The 18,239-nt window shown below is 38.8% G+C and overlaps 1 long non-coding RNA gene across 1 annotated transcript in view; it reads right to left on the reverse strand.

Annotated features, from left to right (window-relative positions):
- Positions 1 to 2,277: 2,277 nt before the first annotated feature.
- The window catches only part of LOC118629591, a 32,295-nt gene continuing 16,333 nt past the window's right edge, over positions 2,278 to 18,239 (reverse strand). The window contains exons 3-4 of the long non-coding RNA XR_004959494.1: positions 10,793 to 10,858; positions 2,278 to 2,369 (exon numbers count right to left, since the gene is read on the reverse strand). This is a non-coding gene — a long non-coding RNA (uncharacterized LOC118629591). The remainder of the gene's footprint in view (positions 2,370 to 10,792; positions 10,859 to 18,239) is intronic.

Genomic DNA, 18,239 nt, shown 5'->3' on the forward strand with positions numbered 1-18,239 from the left:
CCTCATCTGAATGTTAATGTCTTCACTGCATTAAGTGATTTGCCCCTATCCTCCCACCCCCCGTTTCTCAGCAAAAGGAGAGAACTGCTGTTGCACAGGATAAAGGAAATGTACATGTTCATGCCATTTCAAAAGTCTGTGTCATCCTGTGGGTTTGGGGCTGAGACTTCATTTTCTTTTTATTCTCACCACCCTGTTTCCCTTACTATTTCCCCTACAACAGAAGACTCAAAGTTGGCAAAATTCAGGACTTTCTAGGAGGCAACAGCTGGAAAATGCCCTAGACAAAAAATCGAAAGCTAGAGTTAGCAGGTGCAAGCTGCCGCCCACTGGGTTCTACCGCCTCACCCACAGGAAGAGAAGCCAATGGAGGCTAAGCATGGAAACCAATATGCCAGAAAACTGCCATTGCTACCCTGTGAGGATGCTATGGAACGTGGTAGGAAAAGAGGAAGAGAAGAGACTGCAGGTTCTGAAAGACCCACATTTTACTCCTAACTCTTTCACTTCGATTAATATATTCTTTCATTTATTTATTCATTCAATAAATATTTACTGAGGAACCACTATGTTCCCCGCATTGTTCTAAATTGTACAGGTATAATAAAGGACAAAATGTCTGCACCCTCAAGAAGGCTAAGATTAAGAGTATACTTGATGTGTGCTGTTGGTCAATTTACTTAACCTCTAAAACACTTGAAAGATCAATACTAACTACCTCACAGGTACAGATTAAAATAAAATAATATGTGTAAAATGTTGTATGATGCCATGGATGTCGTAAACAAAGAATAAATTATAGCCATTATTACTACATATTGATCCCACTTCATTCCCCTAGTTCCTAAGTTCCTCCTTCAATTGAGGCAAACACCTAAAAATGTCGTTAATTTTGACAAGCAACAGTATTCGAGATTTGGCATTTGTGATCCTGGTTTTAAAGGCATGGGCACTTGTGGAGAAGCCTCCAGTGCCTCGGCCCAAGGGACACTGAGGCCATGCTTCAAACATTAGGGTGGGAAAACAGCAGTGGAGTGGAGAGGTGGAGAGGATGTTTAAATTATTTGGGGGAAAGATATTACAAAATTCAATGAGGGTAATGCAAAGTCATTCAACTGTATCAAGGGCCATCTGGAAGAGAGGTACTATATGCTTTTGTGATATATTCATGCTACATTTTAAGACATTTGAAATGATAAGCCTCTTGGATTTACTATGGAATCTAGCAGATGCTTAGTTAGCAGTTGTGTCCATCACAGATGGAATTTCCTAGTTTCTGCTAATTTGTGGAATGACCTTATGTTTAAGTAAATGCTTACGTGTAAGTTTTGAAAAGTTAGCTGGCATAGAAGTTAATCTGGAAGAAGAAATGGGGGATTTTTATTCTAAGCTAAAAAACAGATCCTGGAGTTGCTTTGTTTTGGGTTTCTACCCTGGCCCCCACTCTACCACTTTAAACACTCCTTGGTATAGATGTGAAACAAACATGCCTTTATGTCTACCCATTGAGTAATCTGATCTTCAGCCAAAAAAATGTAACTGGCTCTTAATAACCAGGTGTGATGCAAAGAATATACCTGAAAGGTTATTCTACACATGTGCGAGTCAATGGAGCAGTTGTGTGAGTCCCATGAGTTTTCTAGTAAAGAAAACAACCATGGAAAAAGGAAGCTTTTGTTATAGAAAACCTCTGACCAAATTAGAAACAGATTTGATATTTCACTCATCTGGAGAATTGTTAAGTCAAATCCAGTCTACTCCTATCCTGGGGGAGCTGTGTGGCAGATTGCTCGGGGCATCTGTGTGCCAAAGGGAACCCAAGGCAGAATGCGAGACCCTTGTCACATGTCAAGGGCTCACATAATCCCACATTGCCAGGCTCTTTGAATTAACCTCAATGTTTAGTAGTCAACTTTTCAAAATGCAATTTCTGTTCTAAGGTTTGTGAAGTATCTTCATTTTCTGACACTGGGAAGTGATTACCAAATTATGAATTGTAAGTCGATAGAAACTGAGTCTATAAATTGCTCTGGCATTTTAAGAACTTGGTGTAACAGGGCAAGTGCCAAGAAGTGTTATCCCACAACAGAATGCTGTTCTTATCTTCAAAGGTTTTGATTCTGGTAATTCACCAAACTGCATGTATAGACATTTGGCTTACAGCTTACATAACCAATTAGCTGAAATCTAATATAATACGTTTACATTTTTAAATAGTATCAGTGTGCTGATATTATACTGCTGTGTATAAATATTCTCTCTGTTTTGTCAACCTACTTACCTGTTCATGTCCATCTGAAATACAGGACTATTTTTTTCCCCTAAGTCTAGTGGATATTGTCAGGGATCACTGTTCCAATTTCTGCTGCCTGTTTCCAAAAGAGAAACAATAGTTTTTCGTTTTAAAACAGCAGTAGAATATTTAGGTTTGTATGATTGTCTGTGATTCTTCAACTTGGGCAACATGACATGTTTTCATCAATTGCAGTCTGAAAGTATGGAAAGACGGAGAATTCACCACAGAGGGAAAGTCAGATGTTAGGGGATATAGGAAGCTCTGTGTATTGAGTATTCAATATTCAATCTACCTCTCTTTCTAATAGCAAACCCATAGTTTGTTCTGGTCTCTATTTATCAGGGAGGGTAATTCTACCCCCAATTCAAAATTAAATCTAAGACTACAAACTTTTTAGACTATAACTCAGAATAAGAAATAAATTTCACATGGCAACTCGTAAGTACACACATGTATTCTATATAATTTTTATAGAAAATTTTATTATACATTATGCTTTGATATGTTCATTTTTTAATGGTGATTCTGACCCACTAAATTTGATTTTCCCAACACATTAATTGGTCATGAGGCCAAGTTTTAAAAACACTGGCTTATAACTGTCATATCAAGCTTACTCTTCTTGACAATGATTGGCTTTGGGCTTAGTGACCTGCTCAAGTTCATGAGACATGAGGGAAGTCTGCCAGAGATTTTTCTTGAATTAAAAGAGTACATTATATTGAGTTCATGGTTTAGAGTCAATATTATTAGTATGCCAATTCTCTTTCCAAACTGATGGTATAGATTCAACAGATCATCAATTAAAATCCCATAAAGATTTTTAATATATTTTGAGAAACTGATTCTAAGAGGTATACGGAAAGCAATGGAATTAGAATAGTCAAAACAATTTTTTTTTATCCTCACCTGAGGACATTTTTCCATTTTTGGTTCAGATAGAGTGGGAGGGAGAGAGAGGAAGAGAGAGAGAGAAAAACATTGACGTGAAAGGGACACATCGAGAGGCAGCACCCGCACAACCAACCAGGGCCAGACAATCAGCAACTGAGGTAAGTGCCCTTAGCGGGAACCGAGCCCAGGTCTCTCTGGACCGTAGGCTAACGCTCTAACTGCTGAGCCAAACCGGCCAGGGCAGTCAAAACAATTTTTTAAAAATAAAGGTGATGAACTCATACTACCCAACTTCAAGATTTATTATGCTGAAGCTATACTAATCCAGACAGATTGGTATTGGTGAAAGAATAGACACATGGGAATAGAATAGAGTCCAAAAATAGACTCACACATATGACATCTATGGATTTTGACCAAGAGACAAAGGCAATTAAATGAAATAAAAAGATAAAGTCTTCAATAAATATTCCTGAAAACATGGACAGCCACATGCAAAATAAATAAATAAATAGAACCTTAATCTGTGCCTCATACTTTATACAAAACTAACTTAAAATGGATCCCAGTCCCATATGAAAAACTATAAAACTTTTAGAAGAAAATCTTCGTGAACCTGCATTAAGCAAAGACTTCTTAGATATGACACCACAAATACAATCAATGAAAGAAAATACAATAGGAGATTAAAAAATGGCGGCGGAGTGAACGAAAGCTACACAGACCGTCTCCAGAAGAAAACTGGAATTACAACTATAACACAGACATATTGATGGGAAAAAGCAACAGAAAAGCAGCTTGTGAGGACCATATAACGAGGGACACTGACTCCATCCTGGTAGGCTTGCGAAGGCTTGCAAAGTAGCAGGATACAAAATTAACGTCAAGAAATCAATGGCATTCTTGTACACCAATGATGAACTCACAGAAAGAGAAACTAAAAAAACAATCCCATTTACTATTGCACCAAAAAATTAAGATACCTAGGAATAAACTTAACCAAAGAAGTAAAGGACCTATTTGCAGAAAACTACAGGTCATTGAAAAAAGAAATAGAGGAAGATATAAAAAAGTGGAAGCACATACCCTGTTCATGGATTGGAAGAATTAACATCATTAAAATGTCCATACTACCCAAAGCAATCTATAGATTCAATGCAATCCCCATCAAAATACCAACGACATATTTCATAGAACTAGAACAAATACTTCAAAAGTTCATATGGAACCAAAAAAGACCCCGAATAGCCACAGCAATCTTGAAAAAGAAGAACAAAGTAGGTGGGATCACAATACCAGATATCAGGTTATACTACAAAGCGACTGTAACCAAAACAGCCTGGTACTGGCACAAGAACAGGCATATAGACCAGTGGATCAGAACTGAAAACCCAGAAATGGACCCAAAGCAATACGCTCAATTAATATTTGACAAAGGTGGCAAGAGCATACAGTGGAGTAAAGACAGCCTCTTTAATAAATGGTGTTGGGAAAATTGGACAGCTACATGCAAAAAAAATTAAACCAGACCATCAACTTATACCATACACAAGAATAAACTCAAAATGGATAAAAGACTTAAATATGACTCATGTATCCATAAAAATTCTAGAAGAAAATGTAGGCAACAAAATTTCGGACATCATACGCAGCAGAATTTTCACTGATACATCACCTAAGGCAACAGAAACAAAGGAAAAAATGAACACATGGGACTACATCAAACTAAAAGGTTTCTGCACAGCAAAAGAAACAATCATCAAAATGGAAAGGCAACCCACTGTATGGGAGAACATCATTGCCAATGATGTATCAGATAAGGGGTTAATTTCCAATACATATAGAGTGCTCATACAACTCCACAAAAGGAAGACAAAGAATACAATTAAAAAATGGGCAGAGGAACTGAATAGACACCTCTCTAAACAGGACATACAAATGGCTAAGAAACATATGAAGAAATGCTCATCATCACTAATCATCAGAGAGATGCAAATTAAAACAACAATGAGGTATCACCTCGCACCTGTCAGAATGGCTGCCATCAACAAATCATCAAACAACAAGTGTTGGCGAGGGTGTGGAGAAAAGGGGACTCTGATACACTGCTGGTGGGAATGCAGACGGGTGCAGCCGCTGTGGAAAACAATATGGTGTTACCTCAAAAAATCAAAAATTGAACTTCCATTTGACCCAGTGATCCCACTTCTAGGAATATACCCTAAGAAGCCTGAAACACCAATCAGGAAGAATATATGTACCCCCATGTTCATAGCAGCACTATTTACAATAGCTAAGATCTGGAAACAGCCCAAGTGTCCATCAGTAGACGAATGGATAAAAAAGCAGTGGTACATATACACAATGGAGTACTATGCAGCAATAAGAAAGAAAGATCTCTTATCCTTGGAGACGACATGGAGGGACCTGGAAAGTATTATCCTAAGTGAAAGAAGCCAAGCAGAAAGAGACAAATACCACATGATCTCACTTATATACGGAGTATAATGAACATAACAGTCTGAGGAATACAGTAGACCCAGAAACATGGAAGTAGGGCACAGACTGACCTCCCTCAGAAGAGGGTGTGGAGGGGAGGTGGGAAGAGATAAACCACAGAACTTATATGCATGTATGCATGACCAATAGACATGGACAACTAAGCCGGGGACGGGGCAGGGGTGGGGTGGGGAGGGGGGTGCCAATGGGGTAAAAAAGGTAAAATATCTGTAACAAAAAAATAAATTAAAAAATTAAAAGAGAAGAAAAGAAAAGAAAATACAATAAATCATACTCAGCAAAATGAAATAATTTGCTTCCTGAAAGATAATACTTGGAGAATGAAAAGACAATCCACAGGCTTTGGAGGATATATTGGCAAAGCATATATGACAAAGAACTTGTATCCAGATTATATAAAGAACTCTCAAAATCAATAGTAAGAAAGAAAAAACAAAAAAACAAAAAAAAAAACACACACACACAAACAATAAAAACAAAGGCAAAGATTTGAGCAGAATCTCCACTAAAGAAGATATATAGCTGGCAACTGAGCACATGAAAGATGTTAAAATCATTATGCAATGGGGAATTGCAAATTAAAGCTACAATGATACACCACTGCACACACATTAGAATGTCAAGGAAAAAGAACAAATCAGTAGTTGCCAGAGTTAGGGTTGGGGGTAGGGTTGACTCCAAACAAGCAGCACAAAGGAGTTTGGGGATTAATGGAACTGTTCTGTATCTTGATTGTGGGGCTGGTTACATGATTGTGTATTTGTCAAAACTCAACTGCACAATAAAAAGTGAATTTTATGTAAATTTGGAAATTTCAAAGAAACACAAAAGAAGAGAAGGCTCCTTTGTGCTCAGCGATGTGCTGCCTGTGACAGCTGCAAGTTGGGCAGCCACTTTGTCATCATGGGTGAACTGAAGTGAAGACTACTGTATACAGGTGGCAGAGCGGAGAAAGTGAAAGAAGTTTTCCAAACCTGAAACCAACTCATCTTTGAATCTTATTACATAAAATAATGGGAATTTCCTTTCTTTATAAGCCATTTTGAATTGGATTCTCTGTTATTTGTAGCCAAAAAAAATCCTGTACAGAAAGTCTCAATGACTTTGTTTCAGAAACTGCTTTATCCCCATCAGATATGTCCCCTCAACTTATATCAAAAATTTTCAAATAGTATGCTTATTTAGCTTTACAGAAAAGGTCATTCTATGACTTTTAAAATGCAATGTGGTCCGGCTGGTGTGGCTCAGTTGTTGAGCGTTGACCCATGCACCAAGAGGTCACCGGTTTGATTCCCAGTCAAGGCACATACCCAGGTTGTGGGCGCGATCCCCAGTGGGAGTCATGAGGGAGGCAGCCAGTTGATGTTCTCTCTCAGCAATGTTTCTATCTCTCTCTCCCTCTAACTTCCTCTCTCTAAAAATCAATAAAGGAAAAAATAAAATCCAGTGTGAATGAAATATGTATTGAGATTGGCAGGTGCTACAAATTGGAAGAAGGTCAAACCCAACCCACCGTTACCTATTCCTCTTAACAAGTACCTCCTGTTCCTTTTTATCTCTTTTCACCAAAGTACATTAATCATAATAAAAAAGAATGATATGCCTAGTCAATGTGACTCAGTGGATTGAACATCATCCCATGGACTGAGAGGTCCCAGTTTGATTCCCAGTCAGGGTACTTGCCCAGGTTGTGGGCTCGATCCCTAGTGGGAGGCATGCAGGAGGCAGCCGATTGATGTTTTTCTCTCACATCGATGTTTCTATCTCTCTCTTCCTTTCTCTCTAAAAAAAAAAAAAAAAAAAAAATTAATAAAAACATATTTAAAAATAAAAGAATGATGTCATATGTGAACTTAAATTTGAATAACCTTTGCCCTGGTCGGGTGGCTTAGTTGGTTGGAGCATCATCCCATACACCAAAAAGGTGCAGGTTCAAACCCCATTCAGGGCACTTATAGGAGGCAACCAACCCATGTTTCTCTCTCACATCAATGTTTCTCTTTCTCTCTCTCTCAAATCAATAAAAACATGTCCTCAGGTGAAGATTTTTAAAATTTAAATAATTTTGGAACCAAAGGAAAATTGAATTTCAAAATAATGCCTTTGGCATATACCTAATATTAGGTTTTATGAAATGTAGTGATCAACACCAGCAATACCCCTGTCCTTATGGGCTTTCTGTCAAGTAGGATAGATAGACATTGAATAGTAATTCCCAACATGACACATGTTATAAACAAATGAAAAGACAGGATGCTGTGGGAACATAAAATAGGAGTATGAAAATCAGCTTGACCATCCCAAGAATGGCCCAGGAAGAGACATTTAATCTATTTTTGATGTCTCTGTTGGTGTCTAATGCCTACCCATCCTTCACCCCAGGCCAGACAGCTACTTCATGTGGGAACCTCTACCTTAGAGGATGGAGTCATTGATGGAGAACATTTCAGTGAAAGAGGGACACTCTATCACTTACTATATGATAATTAATGGTTGTTTTACTTATTGGTTGCATCAAACAACCCAATATCATAACAATGTCATCAACACCATGTTCGGCCAGAAGAGTAACTGAGTGCTCAAAATGGGACACAGAAGCCTGCTTGAAAAGACTTTCACTGGCCAAATCTAAGATAATTTGAACATAAAAATAAAGAGTAATGAAACCTTTTTATAATGGTCTTTATTTAAGAATTTAAAGAGAGTGGGAAAAGACAAAGAGAAAGTTCTGTACAGAAAAATGCCAAGTAATAAATGTAGAAGTAATTGTTGAATTAGAAAATAATCACTTTGCAATAGCTAATTCAGCAAATAATTATCAATCAATATTAAAATTTTTGAGTGAAAGGTTTTGGAAAATTGGATATTCAAAATATCACACAAAATATTACTAGTTAATTAAAAAAACTAAAATATCTTTGCAATGGAAAAATATGGCAACCGCTACCAAATTTGATATCAGCAAAGATGGAATGAACTGACAATATGTGCCTCTTGATGTAGTAAACTGAGAAATACACCAAATGACCTGCATAGTTGTTATATGAGAGATAGTTTGTCTAGTCTTTGTTCCTGGTTCCTGGAACAGAGCTTCTAAAACCCTTGAAATTTCCTAAGTGGTCAAAGTGTCTTTGTTATTCATGAGCCCCTTAATTACACCTGAGTTTATGCTAAAATGTGACTCATGATGGGCCTCCAGGAAGCTTCAGAATGAACTCTGATTAGCAGAAAGACCAACCACGTTATTAGAGGGTCGGAACTCTGAACCAGCCTATCTTCTGGGGAAGGGAAGAGGGCCGAAGACTGAGTTCAATCATGTGATCAATGGTTCAGTCAATTATGCCTACATAATGGCATTCCAATAAAACTTCTGGACACTGTCACTCAGTGGAACTTCCTATTTGGTGAACACATCGATGTCCCAGGAACGTGATATGCCCTGATATCAGAGAGACATGGCCCAGAGCGCTGTTTAAAACTCCCCCAGACCTCGCCTGTATGTCTCTTCATTTGTCCATTCCTAGGTTGAATTCTTTATAATAAAATTATAATAACTATTGTAAAGGGGTACAGAATTTGACCCCTCAAAATATGCTTTGGGGTTATCTTAAACTAGTTATCTTTTTAAAAAACAGCAGACATGGGAGAAGCTCTGAAAACCCAGTAGAAATTACCCTTTTGTAAGAGACATTTACTTTTATAAGGGAAATCTTCATTTGTAAGGATGTCTCCCTCTCTGTACCAGGAAGAAAAGGATGACTAAGTCTCTTCGAACTCATAAATGAAGAAGGTGCCTACTAACTCTGCAAACAACCTTGTTTACTGTGCTTTGCCTGATTATAACCTCCAATAACTGGCTCCTCCCACCCTCAATAGTTTCTTTTGTCATTAGCGGGAGATAGTATTTATGGTGATGGTCATTTCCGGGAGTTACTCTGTTTCCTGGCTATCTCCCATGTATACCAGAGATATGCATGTTATTAAACTTCTGTTTGGTTTCCTTCTATTAATATAACTTCCATTACAGAGGCTCTTGGCCAAAAACCCAGAAGGATAGAGAGAAAATTATTTTCCTCCTCTACAATAGCATTTTAAAAAATATATTTTTTTAAATTGATTTTAGAGAGGAAGGGAAAGAGAGACAAAGATAGAAACACTGATGAGAGAGACTATCAGTTGGCCGCCTCCTGTATGCCCCCACTAGGGATTGAAGCCACAACCTGGGCATATGCCTGACCGGAAATCGAACCTGTGACCTCTTGGTACATGGGTCAAGGCTCAACTGAGCCACACAGGCCAGGCTACAATAGCATTTTTTTTTTAGTTCTGTGAGTCATTCTAGTGAATTATTGAACCCAAGGGGATCCTAAGAATTCCTGGACTTGCAGCAAGTTGGTCAGAATGTGGTCGCCTTGGGAGTCCCCTGAACTTGCAGCTGGCATCTCAACTGAAGGCAGTGTTTTGGGAGATTGTGCCCTCTACTTGTGGGGTCTGTGCTAACTCCAGGTGGTTAATACCAGAATTGAATTGCTATACACCAATTGGTGTCAAAATAATAGCCTTTATGCCAATAATGCTTAATTTGAATCTAAGCACAAAGAAACAGAAAGGAAAAAAAAAATCAAGGAATATTCTCCAAAACAAATGACCTGGACTCTTCAGAAGTAGTAATGTAGTCCAGCCAGGGTGGCTTAGTGGTTGAGCATTGACCTATACACCAGGAGGTGGCTGGTTTGTTCAGGGCACATGCCCAGGTTATGGGCCAAATCCCCAGTGGGGGCCATGCAGGAGGCGGCCAATCAGTGTTCTTTCTCATCATTGTCTCTATGTCTCTCCCTCTCCTTTCCTCTCTCTCTAATATCAATAAAGAAAAAAATTTTTTTAAAATAGAAGTAGCAATGTAAAGAAAGACACACACACACAAAGACTAGGTATGTGTTCTAGATTCAAGGATGCTAAGGAAACATGACAACTAATTACGATGTAATTTTTGGACCTTGAACTGTAAAAATAAAGAAACAAGAGCTTATGTGCTTTGAAAAGAGTGTCCTTGTTTTAAGAGATACATGGAAAAGTACTTACCGGTGATTTGTCATCATGATGTCTGTAACTTAATCACAGATGCTTCAACAAAAACAAACTAATACACTGTGAGAGAGAGAGAGAGTGAGAAAAAAAAAAGAGAGAATGTTAACAAAGGGAGAATCTCGGTGAATGGCTATACGTTGCCCTGTTCTTTTAAAAATTTTAAAACAAACAAATTGAGGAAAAATGACTGCATCAAATAAGCTGCCTCAAAATGTCCTCATGCATCAAAGTCTATGTCAAATACAACACTGTGAATACACTTAATGTTACTAAATAGCACACTTGAAAATGGTTGAAATGGTAAATTTTATGTTATATATATTTCACCACAATTTTTCTAAATGCTATGTCAAAATGTCTGTATCAGGTCTTGTGCCCTCCTGCAGGGGAAGCAGGAGGGTGAAGGAATCGGGTGAGCAAATACTGTCTGCTTGACAAAAGGAGGGCCCAGGAAATGAGGCCCGATAGGGAGGCTAGAGTTTAAGGCAGCTGGCTAACAGGATCAGGACCCAGCTATTCTAGATGATTCTGGCCTGGCTGCAGTGCAAGCTGTTTCAGCTCCACTCAGGTGGGCACCTGGCCAGGTGAAGTTTGCTGGTGCCAGCTGTAACACAGGGAACCCAGGTGTCTGGGATGATTTTATTTTGTCTCAATTTTCTATGGAAAGGTGAGGGAGATAACAATGTGGACACAGCTCCAGATGTATTATGCTGCCGGGAGCAACCTGCTGAGGTTCAAATCCAGAGCTGGTTTTGCGCAGGTTGGGCTCAGCAGACCTGGCTGGGGCTTCCCTTTCGCCCAACCACGGAACCAACTTGGAGGCAGGAATGTAGCAAGAAATACTGTCACCAAATGTTTCTCTTGTCATTCACTGCTTAGAGGGGCTCTTTACAGTTGTCCAAGTAGCACTTTTTTTTCTTTTTAGCACATGTCACATAGACATTTAAATAGCTTTTTTAAATCCTCACCCAAGGAAATTTTTCCATTTTATCAGAGGGGGAGGAAGAGAGAGAGAGAGAGAGACAAACATCAATGTGAGAGAGACACATCAATTGGTTGCCTCCCACACAACCCTGACCAGGGCCAGGGACCAAACTGCAACCCAAGGTACATGCCCTAGAGTGGAATCAAACCCAAGACTCTTTGGTTCAAGGGCCAACGCTCCAACTGCTGAGCCAAACCGGCCGGGGTGACATTTGAATAATTTATTTATTATTTATCGTCCAGGACTTCCTTCCCTCCTGTTCCCACTCCTCCTTTCTCTCTCTCTCCCTCTTCGTTGTGATAAAATATTCATAACACAAAACTTAGCTTTTAAACGATTTTAAGTGTATAATTCAGTGTCATTAAGTACCCTTTTTCTTTTAATTTAAACTAGTTTTTAGAATTACTATTATTACATCAGGTAATTTGTGCATATGATTAAAAATAATGCAAACCCTATAGGAGACAAAATTAAAAAAATAAAAAGAAAGTGTACCACCCTGTTATCCCCAAAAGTGCTATTAACATTTTTTTTTTGTGAAACCTGTCCAAAACATCTTAAAGGACCATCACTTTTTAGTAACACAGTGTATTCACTTGCTCCTCAGGGGTAAGGAGACTCAGGCAGAAGAAGCATAATGATTGCTTTTTGTTCCTGGAGATGCAGGAGAGGTTTGCTTTACAAACCCAAGAGAGTATAAGCCCACGTGCACACAGACATGAGGACACACACACACATGTGCAGCACATGTGTGCATTCCTATAACCGACTATATATATACTTATACATAGTTTAAATTTATACAATAAAAGAGTAATATCATATTTCATGTCTTGATTTATTTTTTACTCAGCAATACATCTGTGCCATTACCACCCACACTCATAGATACACTTTGTTCATTCTCTCCTTTAAGGCTTTAAACACTTTTCACTTAAATAAATAAATAAACACTTGTCACTGCCTGAAATATATCATCATTTCTCTTCTCTCAGGTAATTCTTCTAAGCCATTCAGATCTCTCTCATATACTACAGTCTCTAAGCATTTGTTGTTTTCACATCATGATTTAGTAGTTAGTTATGAGGGAACCACCTACCTTAGTGGACAGGAGAGTGAGCTCCTGAGTCAGTCATTCACAGCATTTGACCTCAGCTCCATCGCTGACTAGTTACAGAAGGGGTCTGTGGAAGTCCCTTTGGATGTTTTTTCAAATTTCTCTGAACTTATTTTCTCATATAAAAGTTGAATTTTTTTAAAAAAAGAAATGATAGTATTATGATACTTTTATAGGAATTATACATATCTATTATGTACTTGTATTAATCAGGATTCTCTAAAGAGACTAATAGGAGATTTTATATATATGTGTAGCTATCTGTCTATCTTTGAGAGGGGGGCAGGGGAAGGGATTGATTTTAAGGGACTGGTTCATGCAGTTCTGAAGGCTGGCGGTCCAAAACCTGCAGCGGAGGCTAGCAGCCTGGAGACTTGGGGGAGCTGCCGGTCGAATCTACAAGAATTCCTTCTTTCTCTACACAGCAGGTCTTTTTATATGAATACCTTTCACTGATTGGATGAGGCCCATCCAGATTATAGAAGATAATCTGCTTTACTAAAAGTTGACTGATGTAAATATCGATGTCATCTAAAAAATATTTTCAGCCCTGGTCGGTTTCGCTCAGCGGTTAGCGCCTCGCCCGGGACCAGAGAGTCCCAGGTTTGGTTCCCGCTAAGGGCATGTGCCTCGGTTGTAGTTTGTCTCAGGTCCCGGGTGGGGTAGTGTGGGTGGCAACCACTCGATGTGCCTCTCTCACATTGATGTTTCTCTCTCTCTCTTCCTCCCTCTCTCCCTTTCACTCTATCTGAAGAAAAATGCAAAAATGTCCTCGGGTGAGGGAAAAAAAACATATATATATATATGTATTTTTTTTTCTCCACAAAAATATCTAGAATGACGTTGAACTTCATATCTGGTACTATGGCCTAGCTAAGTTGACTCAATATATAAATCATTAGAGTGGTTTTCAAATTTAAAAATACTTTGCCCTGCCCTGTTTGGCTCATTGGTTACAACATCTGCCTTTGATGAAAGGGCTTCAGGTTTGATTCAGGTCAAGGGCACTACCTGGGTTGTGGGTTCAATCCCAGACCCCAGTTGGGTTATGAAGGAGGCAACCAAACAATGTGTGTCTCTCACATCAATGTTTCTCTCTCTCCCTCCCTCCCTTTTCCTCCCACTCTCTCTAAAAATCAATGGAAAAATATCCTGAGGTGGTGATTAAAAAAACTTTTCTTTTTATTCTGAGAAAGCACAAAGAAGCATTTTATCCAACTTCAGCCCAATTACAAACACATAGGAACAAACAATTTCAGTCTTTAGTAACCACTATTCTCACAATTCCTATATCGCTAATGGGATAAATAAAGATAAAGGATAAAAAGCATACACTAAAAATGCTATTTTTAAGATAAAAGTTTATAATTTAATATTCCTTTAATAGGAGAAAGAAGAAAATTAAGTGTAAATTTAAATAAATATTTCTTTGCAATAGTTATGTTCATTCTTAAAAGATCCTTCTGAGGCTCAATAAACACATGATATAAAGACATTAAGAAACGGAAGTCATATGGCTTCCTTCCTTCCTTCCTTCCTTCCTTCCTTCCTTCCTTCCTTCCTTCCTTCCTTCCTTCCTTCCTTCTGTTTCAATTTTAGACAGACTTTACTTTCCTATTAGAAAGATAAAGAAATTACCACAGTACATGACCTCTGACTCTCTTCCTCTCTCCATTTTCCAATATTCATTTGTATTTGTAAACTACTGATGTTAGTTTTACGTTGTTAAGGTTTATAAAGCTTACATTATGTGCTGAATTATAAATTCCACAGTTATTTCATTGTAATTATATACATAAATATATTCAATGCTTATTGCCATGTTTTTTTAACCAAACCTTTCTGTTTTTTACCTTTAATTTTGATTCATCTCTTGGTTGGCTAGATTTTGTCAATTAATCTTTTATTTATTTTTTTCCCTGTATAATTTTTTTTTCATGAAAATTTCATGAGTGCAATGTGCACGGTGACCAACCATCCTCATTTATCTGGGTCTGTTGGGTTTCAGTACTGAAAGTCCTGTTTCCGGAGCAACCTCTCCGTGCCAGCCAAACAGGGACAGGTGTTCACCATAGCCATATCCCTGAAGTTCTTGTTTTACATGTAAAGCAGCTTGGACTCCCACTTCCCTGAGAACACAGTAACTTTTGCTTCACTGACTCCTGCACCTAAACGTTGCTGGGCAGAAGTATGCATCAGACCTACGCACTGTCCCCTACACACTGGTCTTGTTTTTGTTTTGTTTTTTCTGGCTTTGAAGCCCATCAGATTCTTCCTTTAGTCTTGACATTCAGTAACTTTTCTTCTCTTAGTTTTTTACTGAGGACCGGATGCACTCTGTCATTATGCAGCCTAATCTCTTTCAATATTTCAAGCAAGATGATTCTTGTTTTATGTCTTCAAACATTTTTTTCTGTTTCATTTCATTCTTTTCTCATCTCCAGGAATTCCAGCTATGCGTATGCTTTCTCTCTTTATTGGTCTCTGCTTCCTTTTGAGCGAATTCTCGAGTCCAGTCATGCTTTCTTAATTCTGCCCCTAGCAATGTTTCCCTGGTCAGATTATGGGACTCATGAGAGCCATATATTAGTAAGTGAGGGGGAGTAGAGTTTTCCTTCACAAAATATCCCTTTTTGGGGATGTTAATTACCTTAAGCTGCTTATTTTCAAGAAACAAAAGACTCAGGAAAAACCTTTGATCTTCTTCTGTATTGCCTAAAAGAACTCAGGTAGAGGACCTGCCCAAGAAAGGGCACTATGATAGCACCTATAGTTTACTCTGAATCAGGTGTGATACACAGGAAGGAAACTGGCAAGCCCATTTGATCAAAGACCTCTCTGTGTCCCATTGTAAATGATGACCCAACAAACATTTGTTTTCCAACTATTTCCATCTCCATGTGAATTGCCTCACCCCTCCCCTTTGAGTCCCAAACTACTACCTGCCTCTATAGCCTTAGACCAGAATGGCATATAAGCCTAAACTGCCCAATGTGTTCTCAGGTCCCATATTCTAAAGGAACCTACATATGTATTTACGTAAAATTTTGGTCATTTTCTCCTAGTAATCTGTTTCATGTCAATTTGATTATTAGACCAGCCAGAAGAGTAGGAGGACAATTATTTTTCCTCCCCCACATAACTGTCACCTACTCCACCATCCCAACTGTGAAAACCTGCCAAGCACACCGCTGTCCTATGTGTTGTCCCATTGTATTTGATTTGTGACCTTTGAAGCAACAAGGACATGTTGAAGTGACTTTATTCCATTCCTAGGCATTAAATCATTCATCTGGCTTCTTCGTTGAATACCTCCTTAGAAATGCAAAAACGTATACAATAGAATCACTGCCCTCAAAGCAATTCCAGCCTGGTGGGGTTGGAAACAATATACAGACTTATAAACAGATACATCACCATCTTCTTTGGTAAGTGCCAGAATAGAAGAGTAAACAGTTTCTCGTGGGATACAGGCTGCAGAGGCATGTGACTTGTGTCTGGAAGGATGAGCTTTTTCTTGCTGGTTTTGTTGTTGGAAATGGCCCGCTGGGTGGTCCTGGCATGCCGTCTAGTGTCCCGAGGGCAAGAAGGCTGGGATTCGCCTTACGGAGAAAATGTGTGTTAGAGCAGTTTCATCCAGGCATGAGTTTTCGTGATGTTGGTTGTGAGTTCAAGGTTGATGAATGCCCTTATATCATACATCCAGGAAATCAAAAGGAAATTTGCCATTTGGTGTGAGGCAGCCGCTGAAGGTGCTAAGGACACCTACCTATGCTGCATGATGAAACTATGGAAAAGCAGCTACATTTGTGGAGTCATCAGGTGACAGCTATATATTATATAAAAGCATTACTGTGAGGCTGAAAGCCAAAGAAATTTATGGTCATGTTTTTCAGAGTCAAGAAACGTTAACCTTTTTTCCACTGCTGCTGGTGGCCTCCGGCTTTAACAGATGATAAGGCACAAAATATGTTGAACTTGCAGGAGAGGCTGGTTCATCAGATAAGGAAGCTTCGAAACAATTTTTTAAAACATCTGCTAAGTCTTTTACAGGAAAAGGGTTATGTGGAAGAGCAGATTTTTTAACACTGATGAGACTGATTTGTTTCACAAAAACGTTGGCAGACAAACCTATATAGGGCCAATGGCATTTTGGTTGACCAAAAAATGTTCTGACTGAAGGTTTCTGGGAACCTAACCCTGTATTTCCTCTAGGAGCAATAGTTCAGTATTCACTAGCTTAGAGTTCTCAGTTATTTTATACAACATAGTTGCCAGGAAGAACAAAAATTGACTGTACCCTTATAAATTTTGAAACATAGGTGGGGCTCAGATAAACATTCTGTGCAACGCTTTTATCTGCTTCTGAAGCAATCTAGTATGTGTCATTGATGTAACTAGTTTCCACATACCTACAAAAGCCTATCAGATTTTCAATAAGTATTCTTATTGATTTTTATGATCTGATAACTGGTCAGCCTTCACATGGAAATTGTCTTTCCTTTCAATGATTACCTAGAGAGGAAGTTGCTTTAAAGAAATAAAATAGCCCTGGCTGATTTGGCTCAGTGGTTGGAGCGTTGGCCCAAGGACCGAAGAGTCTCGGGTGTGATTCTGGTCAAAGGCATGTAACTCGGATGAGGTGTAGTCCCCAGTCCCAGTTGGGGTCGTGTGGGAGGCAACCAGTCAATATGTCTCTCTCATATTGATGTTTCTCTCTCTCCACCACACCCCCTCTATCTAAAGAAATATGGGAAAATAACTTCAGGTGAGGATAAAAAATAAATAAATAAAATAAAATAGCCCGTTCAGTGTGGCTCGTGGATTGAACATCATCCCATGGACTGAGAGGTCCTGGTTCGATTCCCAGTCAGGGCTCATGACCAGGTTGTGGGCTCAATCCCCAGTAGAGGGTGTGCGGGAGGCAACCGATCAATGTTTCTTTCTAATATCGATGTTTCTATCTCTCTCTCCCTTCCTCTCCCTCTAAAAAAAAAATCAATTTAAAGATATATTTTTAAAAATAATTTAAAAAATAAAAATAAAATAAAAAACTGGCTGATTCCTAAGAAAAGTCACATCTAACTATTGAGACATCCTACATTCATCCATTTATCTTCTCGCCTCCTAGATTTAAAGTACATATGAGTAGCAACCATGAATATTTGGTTTACCATGCCCTAGCCAATTATGCTCAGTGGTTAGAGCGTCACCCCAAGCACCAAAGTGTCATGGGTTCAATTCCCAGTCAAGGGCACGTACCTGGGTTGTGGGTTCAATCCCTGGCCCTGGTTGGGGTCATGCAGGAGGCAGTCAATCGATGTGTCTCTCTCACATAC

Source organism: Molossus molossus, unplaced genomic scaffold (genome assembly GCF_014108415.1).
Source record: "Molossus molossus isolate mMolMol1 unplaced genomic scaffold, mMolMol1.p scaffold_m16_p_14, whole genome shotgun sequence".
Lineage (NCBI taxonomy): Eukaryota > Metazoa > Chordata > Mammalia > Chiroptera > Molossidae > Molossus > Molossus molossus.